Raw genomic sequence first — 11,054 nt, forward strand, 5'->3', positions numbered from 1 at the left:
TTTAATTTCCAAAAGGACTGGCCTCTATCAATTGCAAAATCAATAGATAGGCAGAGGGGCGAGTGGTCAGAAATTCCCAAGCCCTATATTCCACGCTCCTTACCAGCGGTACCAGAGAGTGTGACAGCAGAGCCAGATCAATTCTTGAAAATGCATTATGTGATGTAGAAAAGCAGGAGAATTGGACATCTTCTGAGTGCCTCAAACGCCTGTCACTCACCGGACTGTGAGTGCTTCTTCCCGGACATTTAGGAACCGTGGCCGTCCTCCATCCTGAGGGACTGCGCATGCGCAGCCCTTTCTATACCTCCAGTGTATGTTCCTTTAACTTAATTGGCAGATCAGGCAACCTCCCTATATTAAGCACCTGTGGTCATCACCACATTGCCTGATCTTGGAGTCTCATTCCCCATGAGTCTCTGAAGGTGTTCCTGTGTTTCCTTGTTTATTCAGCCCTGCTGATTCCTGTGGTTTCCAAACCACTTCTACCTCTGTGGTTTCCAAACCACTTCTGCTACTGTGGTTCCCATACCACTTCTACCATCTACTGTATCATCGTGACTGTGAGCTGATTCCTATCCGCTGCCTCCGTGCACTACAGTCTTCTAATCACTTCAACTCTACCATGTATCATTGGGACTGTTAGCTGATGCCTATCCGCTGCCTCCGTGCATTACAGGCTTCAACCACATCCACTCACCTGTTCATGATTGTGACTGCCAGCATTCCTACCCGCTGCCTCCGTGCACTACAGTCTTCAACCTGCAACCCGTCCGTGTTTCATCGTGACTGTTTAGCTGATTCCTATCCGCTGCCTCTGTGCGCTTCAGTCTTCAGTCCTTGTCTACTCTACCGTGTTTCCTTGAGTCTGCCGCCACTATTGCTACCCGCTACTCTCCGTGATCATCTGTTCCAGTTCAACTCTGCTCCGGTGTCCCATCGTTACTGCACCTGCTGGTTGCTATTGGTTACCTCCGTGTTCCCGCAGAGACCCGCTGCTGTTACTTCTCAGCGCTACTCATCCATCTACTGCTGATCCGCTCTCCACGCCTTCCTGTGTTCCCTGCTGGTCTACCTACCTGTGCGCTGCACCTGCTAGACTCCTGCTTCACCCATCCAGGGACTTGTATCCTGCTGGCCTCCTGCCCTTCAGGTATCTCTGCACTCCTGTCTGACTGCCTTCTCCTGAACCACGGTATGCATACTTCCCATTGACTGTGCTGTGTATTGCATACCTTGCTGGACTGTGTTGGTCCTCCTCTGGAGTGTACTATCCGCTGAGTCTATTGCCATCATTGACTGTGTTGGTTCTCCTCTGGAGTGTACTATCCGCTGAGTCTATTGCCATCATTGACTGTGTTGGTTCTCCTCTGGAGTGTACTATCTGCTGACTCTACTGCCACCATTGACTGTGTTATCTCATGCCGGATTACTTCAAGAGACTTTCTATATTGGCAGTGTTGTTCAGTCATTTATACATTTATATTGTGCATATTACTGTGGATCAAAGTCAAGGTGCCCGTGTATATATTGTGTTGCAGTCTCTCCCCGTGCACCTCCTCACATATATATTCAGTAGTACAACTTGCTAGTGGCAGACCACTGACTCCTGTTTACAGTTTCACCTGTTCCAGTATCCTCTCACATAGCAGTGGTACAACTTGCTAACGCAGACCACTGACTCCCCGGATACCTCCACTTGGATTCCATTCCTTCACTCAGACAGCGGTACAACTTGCTAAACGCAGACCGCTGACTCTCATCACCTCCTCGTTTCTGTTGGACATTCCTCCTCACTATAGCAGTGGTACAACTTGCTACCGCAGACCACTGACTACCTTCACGTGTCCTTTGTCCATACAGTTCCTCGTGTATTACTACCTCCATATTGCCAGTGCTGCTAGTCATAGACTTTCCTGAGCATCTCATCATCTGCTATTTCCTGTTCCGTGATCACCCTGCTACCAGAGTACCATATTACCACCTATACTGCTCTGGTAAGCCTATCACCTGGTGATCCCTGGGTAAAGACTCCTAGTGCCCGTGACAGTAAGATCAGGCCATGACAGACCCAGATACGGAACCTACTGCTAAAGAGATGCTGCAGCATCTGGTCAGCCGTGTGGAGCAACAGGATGCTCGCCAACAGCTGTTACTTCAATGTTACCAATCGTTAACCTCCCAAGGAACATCTGGACAGACTGTTACAGCTAATATTGAAGCTCCTGTGCTTGCCTCCGTTTCCCCAGTGCCATCCCAGGTGTCTACAGCTCCTACGCTTCACCTGCCTACTCCGTCAAAATATGACGGGGACCCCAAAACTTGTAGAGGTTTCCTTAACCAATGTTCAGTCCATTTTGAACTCCAACCTCAAAATTTTTCTACCCATCGTTCCAGAGTGGCCTATCTTATCTCATTGTTTTCTGGACAAGCCCTGGCTTGGGCCTCCCCTCTGTGGGAAAGAAACGATCCAATTCTACAAGATAGTGCCAAATTCATTTCCACGTTCCGAAGTGTGTTCGATGAACCAGGTCGTGTGACCTCCGCTGCTTCCAGCATTCTTCGTTTGCGACAAGGCTCCCATACAGTGGGACAGTATGTCATTCAATTTAGGATCTTAGCCTCTGAACTTCAGTGGAACACTGAAGCATTAGTTGCCGCCTTCTGGCAGGGGCTCTCCGATAAAATTAAAGATGCACTGACTACCCAAGAGCTTCCTTCGTCACTAGAAGATTTGATCTCTCTTTGCCATCGTGTAGACATGAGATTTCGTGAAAGAGAATCTGAGAAAACAACTTCTGCTAAAGCACCTCTTCGTTTAAACCCTCAATTTCGTCCAGTGTCACCTTCTGTGATTCCCATGGAGATAGGACGTTCCAAATTATCTTTAGAAGAGAGGAAACGAAGAGTAAAGAATAGACTCTGTATCTATTGTGCTGATTCCACACATATGCTCAGTTCTTGCCCTAAGAAATCGGGAAATGCCAGGCCCTAACTAGTTCTGGAGAGGTGAAGTTAGGGTCCCTGGAGTCCTCTCCATTGTCTATGAAATCTAAAGTCTGCGCTTTCGATGTTACGATTTCCTTTGCTACCAAATCCTTTGAGTCACAGGCATTGATTGATTCCGGAGCAGCAGGAAATTTCATTTCTAAATCACTAGTGAATCAATGGTCCCTACCAGTGATCACTTTAAAAACACCCATTACTGTGACGGCTATAGATGGATCACGTCTCATCAATGGTCTCATCACCCAGAGTACGTCTCCAGTAACCCTTCAGATTGGTGTACTACACCATGAAGAAATTTCGTTTTTAATTCTTCCTGTTACGACAAGTCCGATTGTCTTAGGCCTTCCATGGCTTCAATGTCACTCTCCCCAGATTGACTGGCGCACCCCTCAAGTTACGTCTTGGGGGCCTGAATGTCACCATCGTTGTCTCTCTCAAGTTATTCCTCTTAAAGTACAGCAATCTTCCATCTCATCTTCCTCCCCGGGACTCCCTCCTCAGTATGCTTCATTTGCCGATGTGTTTGATAAAGCTCAGTCTGAACGTCTTCCTCCTCATCGTTCTTGGGATTGTCCGATCGACCTTCTACCTGGCAAGACTCCTCCCAGGGGTCGGGTCTATCCTCTCTCGTTACCTGAAACTCAAGCCACATCTGAGTACATACAGGAGAATCTCCAGCGTGGGTTCATTCGACCTTCCACCTCTCCCGCTGGAGCTGGGTTCTTCTTCGTCAAAAAGAAGGATGGATCATTACGCCCTTGTATAGATTTTCGTGGACTCAACGCCATTACTATCAAGAATCGGTATCCCATTCCGCTGATCACTGAGCTATTTGATCGCATCAAGGGAGCTCGGATATTTACTAAGTTGGATCTTCGTGGTGCCTACAATTTAATTAGAATCCGTTCCGGTGACGAATGGAAGACCGCGTTTAACACCAGAGATGGGCATTACGAATATTTAGTAATGCCCTTCGGGCTGTGTAATGCCCCCGCGGTTTTCCAGGGTTTCATCAATGAGATCTTTCGGGACTTATTATATGTATGTGTCGTTGTCTACCTGGACGACATATTGATCTTCTCACAGGACCTGCCTTCTCATCACCAACATGTGGCAGAGGTCCTCTCCAGACTACGGAAAAACTCATTGTTCTGTAAATTGGAAAAATGTTCATTCGAGTTACCCCAGATTCCATTCTTGGGGTATATAGTTTCCGGAGTTGGCCTGAAGATGGATCCAGACAAAGTAAATGCTGTACTACATTGGCCTCAGCCAACTACTCTTCGTGCCATCCAGCGTTTTTTAGGTTTTGCCAATTACTATAGACGCTTCATTCAAGACTTCTCATCCATTGCATCTCCCATTGTGGCCTTAACTCGGAAAGGGGCTAATACTAAGCAATGGTCATCTGAGGCTCTCCAAGCCTTTCAAATCCTCAAAGAGTCCTTCTCGTCTGCTCCTATTCTGCGACAACCTGATGTGACACTCCCCTTCTTCCTAGAAGTAGATGCCTCTAATGTGGGCTTAGGAGCTATTCTCTCCCAACGCTCGGAGCAACAAAAATTACATCCTTGTGCCTTCTACTCTCGGGGTCTTCTGCCCGCAGAGAAAAACTATACTATCGGGGACAAGGAGTTGCTGGCCATCAAAGCTGCATTAGAGGAATGGAGATACTTGTTGGAAGGAGCTCGCCATCCGGTGACGATCTTCACGGATCATAAGAACTTGTCATATTTGCAATCTGCTCAATGCTTGAACCCTCGTCAAGCAAGATGGTCTCTTTTCTTTTCCCGTTTTGAATTAATTATAACCTTCAAACCAGCTGCTAAGAACAAGAAAGCTGACGCTCTATCTCGAGCTTTTGTGACGTCCTCTGATGTAGAAGAGGTTCCCAACCATGCTATTCTAGACCCCAAATGTATTTCTCTGGCTGCTTCATCCACCAAAATGCTACCATTTGGGAAGACCCTCGTTCATTGGAAGGGCTTTGGTCCTGAGGAGCGTTCATGGATCAAAGCTGAAGATCTTAATGCTCCTGCCCTTCTGAAGAAGTTTTATTCCAAAAATCCGGACAAGCCCGGTTCCAGGCGTTCTGTGCCCACCTTTAAAAGGGGGGGTACTGTCACTCACCGGACTGTGAGTGCTTCTTCCCGGACATTTAGGAACCGTGGCCGTCCTCCATCCTGAGGGACTGCGCATGCGCAGCCCTTTCTATACCTCCAGTGTATGTTCCTTTAACTTAATTGGCAGATCAGGCAACCTCCCTATATTAAGCACCTGTGGTCATCACCACATTGCCTGATCTTGGAGTCTCATTCCCCATGAGTCTCTGAAGGTGTTCCTGTGTTTCCTTGTTTATTCAGCCCTGCTGATTCCTGTGGTTTCCAAACCACTTCTACCTCTGTGGTTTCCAAACCACTTCTGCTACTGTGGTTCCCATACCACTTCTACCATCTACTGTATCATCGTGACTGTGAGCTGATTCCTATCCGCTGCCTCCGTGCACTACAGTCTTCTAATCACTTCAACTCTACCATGTATCATTGGGACTGTTAGCTGATGCCTATCCGCTGCCTCCGTGCATTACAGGCTTCAACCACATCCACTCACCTGTTCATGATTGTGACTGCCAGCATTCCTACCCGCTGCCTCCGTGCACTACAGTCTTCAACCTGCAACCCGTCCGTGTTTCATCGTGACTGTTTAGCTGATTCCTATCCGCTGCCTCTGTGCGCTTCAGTCTTCAGTCCTTGTCTACTCTACCGTGTTTCCTTGAGTCTGCCGCCACTATTGCTACCCGCTACTCTCCGTGATCATCTGTTCCAGTTCAACTCTGCTCCGGTGTCCCATCGTTACTGCACCTGCTGGTTGCTATTGGTTACCTCCGTGTTCCCGCAGAGACCCGCTGCTGTTACTTCTCAGCGCTACTCATCCATCTACTGCTGATCCGCTCTCCACGCCTTCCTGTGTTCCCTGCTGGTCTACCTACCTGTGCGCTGCACCTGCTAGACTCCTGCTTCACCCATCCAGGGACTTGTATCCTGCTGGCCTCCTGCCCTTCAGGTATCTCTGCACTCCTGTCTGACTGCCTTCTCCTGAACCACGGTATGCATACTTCCCATTGACTGTGCTGTGTATTGCATACCTTGCTGGACTGTGTTGGTTCTCCTCTGGAGTGTACTATCCGCTGAGTCTATTGCCATCATTGACTGTGTTGGTTCTCCTCTGGAGTGTACTATCCGCTGAGTCTATTGCCATCATTGACTGTGTTGGTTCTCCTCTGGAGTGTACTATCTGCTGACTCTACTGCCACCATTGACTGTGTTATCTCATGCCGGATTACTTCAAGAGACTTTCTATATTGGCAGTGTTGTTCAGTCATTTATACATTTATATTGTGCATATTACTGTGGATCAAAGTCAAGGTGCCCGTGTATATATTGTGTTGCAGTCTCTCCCCGTGCACCTCCTCACATATATATTCAGTAGTACAACTTGCTAGTGGCAGACCACTGACTCCTGTTTACAGTTTCACCTGTTCCAGTATCCTCTCACATAGCAGTGGTACAACTTGCTAACGCAGACCACTGACTCCCCGGATACCTCCACTTGGATTCCATTCCTTCACTCAGACAGCGGTACAACTTGCTAAACGCAGACCGCTGACTCTCATCACCTCCTCGTTTCTGTTGGACATTCCTCCTCACTATAGCAGTGGTACAACTTGCTACCGCAGACCACTGACTACCTTCACGTGTCCTTTGTCCATACAGTTCCTCGTGTATTACTACCTCCATATTGCCAGTGCTGCTAGTCATAGACTTTCCTGAGCATCTCATCATCTGCTATTTCCTGTTCCGTGATCACCCTGCTACCAGAGTACCATATTACCACCTATACTGCTCTGGTAAGCCTATCACCTGGTGATCCCTGGGTAAAGACTCCTAGTGCCCGTGACAACGCCGTACATCTATTAACCCCCTTTCCTCAACCAGAGCAGAAAAAGCCGACCTAGAGTTGCCAACTACAGCATTTTTCTCTCGCCATCTGCCTACCTCTCCATTTATCACATTATTACAATCCCCTATATAAATGGCTGGAACCTCTGGGAACAATGCCATGAATTCTCCACATTTCCTTAACACCTCACCATCATACGGGGGGGGGGGGGGGGGGTATATATACAGCTAACAGAATCACCGGAACCCAATTAATGACAGCCTTCATCAGTACAAACCTTCCCCCTGCATCCACTTGAATTTTTTCCAAGGAGAAGCAGAGACGTTTATGTACCAATATAGAGACCCCTCGAGAATTAGTTGTGTAAGTAAAGTGGTATGTCCTACCTACCCATGCTTTTTTAAGGGCGAGTATTCTATCACCGTGTAAGTGAGTCTCCAATAGACAAACAATATCAGGATCATTTTTTCTAATTTGTCTTAGTACAAGAGAACGTTTCACAGCATTATTTAGGCCCCGCACATTCCAGGAGAGAATTTTCAGCTCCTTATCAGATGTACCAGAATACATATAATAGTAGTCCCTCTTATCTCACTACCCCGCATCCCACACCCCTGCAGAGCATACATTGACATACTTATAAGCACATATAATCCTTGTCTATATATTTGCGATAACATTAAAACTACCCACAACTTAAATAACTTTAATACTAAACCCATACCCCCACCCTGTATACTCCACCCTACTTAAGTATACCTTAAACCCTAACTAAAATTACCTTAAGATATTCAGCAGGCCAACACACTACCAAAAAAGGTCACCCGCCAACCCGCAAAATACCAGAAGATAAAGGAAGGAAGGAAAAGGGGCGAATTGAGACAAGAGAGGAAAAGAACGGCCTTAAAGCCATGGGCTCTCCAGCCCATTACATATTTTTTTTTATTTTTTTTTACAGTGGACCTTTCAATATTAGTTTGAAAATCACAGACCCCACCTGAGCGAAATACATTTTTTTTTTTTTTTTTTTTGTACCACAGAAGAGAAATTACATTATGTATAGCAAATACCATGCATAATATCAATGACAAATCAGCAATGTCCAAAGGACTATCAGGAGAGACATAAAAAAAGTACTCATTGTCATGATCTGCCTACAGCGTATGCATTACATGCTGCTTTGCATGGCAGCTCCTGCCTTTTTGTCATTCTATTATTTGTATTTCTATTTTGTGTTCCAGCAGTACCTCTTTTCCCCAGAGGTGCTGCTATTGTGCATTATTCTTGTGCTTTAGGAGTTAACCTGTATGTTCACTAATTATCTCATGCACCTGGGTGTGTCTCATTCCCCTTATATATACCTGTTCCTCCCAGCAGTCATTGCTGGTTATTGTTGTCATCCTGATGTCATATCCTGTGGTTCCACCTTGTGATTCTTTCTCCTACCCTGCTCCTGTGATTGTATGCTGCATTGGGATCTATCTCAGCATACTATCTGCTGACCTGTTCCTTATTTGTACCTGGGACTTATCCGTGTATTTCCCTGTGCATGCTGTCTGGAATATTACCTCACCTCCTATTTACCTGCATCAGCTGTATATCTGGTAAACTCTGCAAGATATTATCTCATCAACTGTTCACCAGCAATAAACATTGTTTGTTTTCTCCACCTATCCATGACTCCTCAGCTGTATTTCTACTCTGATTCGTGACACTCATCCAGCATCAGCATCCAGCAGCAGCTAGGCGGTCCAACCAAATTGCAGCCTCTCGGGGAGTATCAAAAAAGGATGTACGGCCCTCCGAAACCACTCTCAACCGGGCAGGGAAAATCATGGCATATGGGATTTGTAAATCTCTCGATCTTCTCTTCACCGAAATGAATTGAGCCCTGTTCTTTTGTACATCCAGAGCGAAATCAGGATACATTGCTACTCGCTGACCATTGTATTCCACTGAACCTTTCTGCCTAGCCAAGGGTAGAATGGTATCTCGGTCACGATAGTGCAACAATTTGGCTATGAAGGTGCGTGGGGGGGCTCCAGGAGGGGGTGCTTGAGTTGGAATACGGTGAGCCCGCTCCACTGCGAATTGGGCTGTAAATGAATCTGTACCAAACAGTTGGATTAACCACTTTTCCAAGAAGGATTCTGGGGAGACACCTGCCTTCTCGGGCAATCCAACCAACCGAATGTTGCTGCGACGCAAACGCCCCTCCATATCCGTAAGCTTTTGTTTAAACAGAGGTTTGCGACTCCAGACTCTCCAACCGGCCCGCAACTGGTGCAGAAGTGTCCTCCAATGTAGACACACGTGTCTCCACTTCACCCACTCTCTCCCTGATTTTTTGCACGTCTTTCCGGAGAAGAGAGAGGTCCACCTGCACCTCTCCTATTTTATCCGTAACACGCTTTTCAGATGCCCCAATGGCCTGCAGGACCTGCTGTAATGTAACTTCAGGGTCCGCCAGTGGAGCCGACAAAGGGGGGGTAACGGGATGTGATGCATCTCCTGAACCACAGGCTGTAGTGGAGGAGCGAGCAAAGCGGTCCAATTTTCCCGCTGCGGTGGACTGGTTATGTTTGCCCATAATTTCACAGGAAAGATGGGATGATATTTATCCTATAAGCTTATGTGCAACCCTGTAACCTGTATAGCTTTAATTACATATAGGTGTACAGCTCAGATTGTATTGCTAGCAGTGCATTGCAGCCAGTTATCTTCACAGAGAAAGGTATATCTCCTCCAACAACACTGATAATGATAATCAAATAAGTCCAGAGCCCAATTCAGTTACTCCTCACTTGTACAAGGATATAAATGTACCTGTATCAGATGGATATCACAGGCTGTGCTCACCTAGGCCAGTATGTGGTATTACAGAGGCGCTATGTCCCAGCAGTCATCAACTGCCACAAACTGCCACAGACTGCCTGTAGTATTCCTCTACCCAGATGCTCAACTCTTTCTCTCCCAGTCTTGGGTAAAATGGCAAGAGCACTATCAAAACAGGTACACTATGTACAGCAACTATTTGGATGCACAGTTTTGGGTCCAAAAGTTTCTTTATTCCACTATAACGGAGATCAACAGGATATCTGGGATGGAGAGCTCGTAACTGTGCTTGCTACTCCATGCTCGTCCAGGCCACGCCCCCCAACTGCTTGTTTTTACCTGTAGGATCTCATCAAGGCCAAGATCCATCAGAAGAGACTCTTGCAAGATGTATCAAAGATGTCACTGTACAGACCCAATAGGGGAACGGTCATAAGGTGCCAAAAGTTATAAAGGCACATTCTACAAGGGCGATGGCAACCTCTTCAACGTGCCGATACATCTTACAGTCAGGGCCTGATCAACCACTAGGCTGACCAGGCTGCAGCCTGGGTCCCGGGGGGCGCTGCACTGTGGGTATTTTTATTATTTTTTTAAAAAAAATTTTTTAAAATAATTTCGGGGTGGGGGAGGGGGGGTCGCCGCTGGGATCGCTGCGGGGGGGGGGGGGGGGGGTGGAGGGCTCGACGATCAAAAGCATTGGTGGTCAGTGGTTAGCAACACACAGCCAATCGCCAGGCTGCCTGTTGCTGTGCAGCAGACAGGAAGCAGGACGTCTTCACTTCCTATCTGCTGATCTGAGGAGAGGAGCGACGCTGGCACAACTACAGGTAAGTGAAGGGGGGAACTGCCCTGCATATCTATAGGGAGGGGGGAACTGCCCTGCATATCTATAGGGAGGGGGGGGGGACTGCCCTGCATATCTATAGGGAGGGGGGGGAACTGCCCTGCATATCTATAGGGAGGGGGGGGAACTGCCCTGCATATCTATAGGGAGGGGGAGAACTGCCCTGCATATCTATAGGGAGGGGGAACTGCCCTGCATATCTATAGGAAGGGGGGGAACTACCCTGCATATCTATAGGGAGGGGGGGAACTACCCTGCATATCTATAGGGAGGGGGGGGACTACCCTGCATATCTATAGGGAGGGGGAACTGCCCTGCATATCTATAGGGAGGGGGGGAACTACCCTGCATATCTATAGGGAGGGGGGGGACTACCCTGCATATCTATAGGGAGGGAGAGTGG

The sequence above is a fragment of the Mixophyes fleayi genome, chromosome 4 (assembly GCF_038048845.1).
Source record: "Mixophyes fleayi isolate aMixFle1 chromosome 4, aMixFle1.hap1, whole genome shotgun sequence".
NCBI lineage: Eukaryota > Metazoa > Chordata > Amphibia > Anura > Limnodynastidae > Mixophyes > Mixophyes fleayi.